We start from the raw sequence: 3,369 nt of genomic DNA, 5'->3' as shown, positions 1-3,369 counted from the left end.
CAGATAATGGTCCTGCCTTTGTTGCCCAGGTAAGTCAGGTGTGGCCAAGTATTTAGAGGTTGAATAGAAATTACATTGTGTGTACAGACCTCAGGACAGGTAGAAAGGATGAACAGAACCCTTAAAGAAACCTTGACAAAATTAACCATGGAGACTGGCACAGACTGGGTGGTGCTCCTTCCCCTTCCCCTATTTAGAACCAGGAATACTCCCCCTTGATTCAGCCTTACTCTTTTGAAAGACCTTACGGGGCTCCCATGCCCATCACTGTCTTAAATGATGTGATTGAATCCATATGTTGTAATAATGATCTGTATGCTGATTTGAAGGCTTGCAGGTGGTGCAGAAAGAAGTCTGGTCACAACTGGCTGCAGCAAACGAGCCGGGTACCCCAAAGACATCTCACCAGTTGCAGGTCGGAGATCTGATCTACGTGCACCTGCATCCTGCCCAGACCCTCGAGCCTCACTGCCTAGTCCTGCTTACCCCCCCCTTCTTATTCGGTTTCTGTTCTTAACCTTTGGCCCATGCATCCTTAGTTGCTTAAGTACAGTACAAGTTTTGATGCTCAGACAACAATATCAGTAGCTGTAACAAAATGGGACATCATTTCAGGATTGAAATGTACCAGTAGAAAAGGGGGGAGTGTAGAATCCAAAATAAGTTCAAGACCACCTAGCCCCTTCCCCTCTGAGGGGACTTTCAGAAACAGCAGTCAAAACGACTAAGTCTACAGCTGCCAAAACAAAATGAGTTGTTCTCAGAAAAATAACCATAACAAGATTAGCAGTTTCCAGAGAAATTCCCCTGCCCCCTCCACTGAATACTGAAAAAACCACAAACTGCCTTGACCTTGCTAGAATTCCCTGTGATGTTAATAGCTGACCCATAAGCTCAAAATGTACTGCTGCTTTGCTGATAACCCACCATAAGGGCAGGCAAAGTGAGTCACTAGGCCAAAGATAGTCACTGTGCAAGCCAACCAAAGCCTGAAAATGTTCTTTGCTACAACAATTAGAATAAGCCAGCTACCCTGTTGCCTGCATCTGCCCCTTACAAGGTATAAAAAGTGTGTTCTTTGTTTTCTCTGGGTCTCTCCTCTGGCCTGCGTGCTGAGGGGGGTCCCCAATGTGTTGGGTCAATAAAAATCCTCTTTTGGTTTGCAGTGATGGCGGTCTCTGTGGTCTTTGTGAGTGAGGGTCTTTTGATGGACTCCAACAGGGCCACCCACTTATCAGTCAGGATCTTCTAACCATGTGTACCCTTTACCAAGGAATGTACTTTTTGGAGCTATTCCAGCACAAAGCTTTGATACTGGCATCTCTGGCTGATCTTTTGCCGAGGCACGTCTGTGGTATAGTTAGCTATTTTTGATTTGGTATTGGCATCTCTGGCTGATCTTTTGCCGAGGCACGTTTGTATTATAGTTAGCTATTTTTGAAGCCTTGGCATGTGACATCTGAAGCATGACCACAGGGCTACCAAATTCTTAACAGTTGGTGAGCATCTCCAACTGTGTTACAGTGTCAGAAGCCAACATCCAATACCCTGTTACAGCTCTTTTTTTGGGGGAGGAGGGAACCCAGGAAAGTTGAATTTTTGTCCAAGGTTGCAAATGCATAGAGTTGCTTAGAGCTGACAGCCCAGGGCTGTCAATTTTAATAATTTCCTTCCTCTAAAGGGGCCCTAGTTACTGCCACATTCTTTTTATAACTTCACAAAAGCATTTGCTTTGTTTCTGAAAAATTTGCCAAATAAGTATGCCACTGACCTGAGAATGCTTCTAAGTTTCTGGACAATATTCTTTTCCATTTGTGGTTGTGTTAGTAATACCACTTAATTAAGCACTCAGCTTCATGTTCCTGATATACAAACTAGGAATGCTTAGAATAATATCTTCTAAGGCCTCTATCCCCCCACAGATATTCTTTTGAGCATCGCAAACTCTCTAGACAACTGGTCAGTTAGCCAGGCAGCACAACTGTGAATATCAGGACAGTGGACATGGCCAGCAAAGCATCCAGGAGTGGAAATCTCCCCTTCAGGTTATCAAGATGAGTCTCTCTTCTCTGCTGTGAGGCAACTTGAACCGCTGATGCACAGGGGTGCTTCTCTGAGGTGGCCTGGCCAGCTCTGAGTTGGAGCCAATTCCATGCATTCCCACATACTAGAGGACACAGGAGCAGAATTACACCAGCAGACAACTGTTCTGCCAGTGATGCACGAATCAATAGTCATCTGCTCCTGAAATCAACTTTATAAAGAGACACCCATGTTGTCATATGACATTGGAACCTGGGATTGGCTTCTAGACGGTGCCAACATGAGTAGTGTAGGAAGGAGGTAAAGAAAAGCTGGATAACTTTGGGTCACATAGTCACAGGGTTTTGATTGGTGGGAACAAAACAGACATTTTCTGGGAGTGGCAAATGAAAAGATCCTGAGGAATATCCTGCTGCCAAGCCCAGAGGAAAATATTTACAGGTCAATAAAACAGCAGTGGCCAGAGATCTATTAGAACTGTTCTATCTAGATGCCCAAAATAGCTGGAGTCAGATCTGACCACCAGGCAGCCCTTCTTGCACCTGTACATGAGCTCATTGTGATATTTTCCTTTATAAGCCTGCCCTGAAAAATTTTCAGGGTTATAGCCTCAGCCCCAAAGACTGATTGTTCATTATTGGGGTGTGTGTTCAATAAACCATCCCTGTCTGAGGTCAGTGTTCGTGTGGTTTGTGGAGAGACTCATAGGCCCCAACATTTACTAGTTCTCAGTTTTTCTTCCCCACTAAGATGAGGACGAAAGTGTTTAAATTACCAATCATACTAGATTGACTCTAAACCAGTTTCTGATCAGTTACTGAGTTCATTTCCCAAGTCCATCACCACTTGGAAGTGTTGAGCTCTAAATGGTCTCAGGGATTCCCTTCCCTCCCAAGGTTCAGCAATAACAAAGCCTGTGTCTATCTCAAGACCGTGGAGAAAAGAGCCTCTATCCGATGTGTGACGATTGTGTGGCCTCCTAGTTAGCACATGGACTGCTCACTTTTGGGTCCCACTCTGGTTCTACAACAGCCACTGATTTCCTGCAAAGGGACTGGCAGCTTTCCTCAGAGGCTGGAAACTGTCACAGGATTAGAAACACATCCAAATGAAGAGCTCTCTCCCAAGAGCATGGAAGGGTTATCATAGAGAGAACAGCCCCCGCTTGTTAGGAAAACAACTCTTGGGATATCCTGGACTGGTCCAGACTCTCTCCTCACATTTTTTTTAAGATTTATTTATTATATGTAAGTACACTGTAGCTGTCTTCAGACACTCCAGAAGAGGGAGTCAGATCTTGTTAAGGATGGTTGTGAGCCACCATGT

Source organism: Mus pahari, chromosome 12, assembly GCF_900095145.1.
Source record: "Mus pahari chromosome 12, PAHARI_EIJ_v1.1, whole genome shotgun sequence".
Classification (NCBI taxonomy): Eukaryota; Metazoa; Chordata; class Mammalia; order Rodentia; family Muridae; genus Mus; species Mus pahari.
This window is presented reverse-complemented; position numbering follows the sequence as displayed.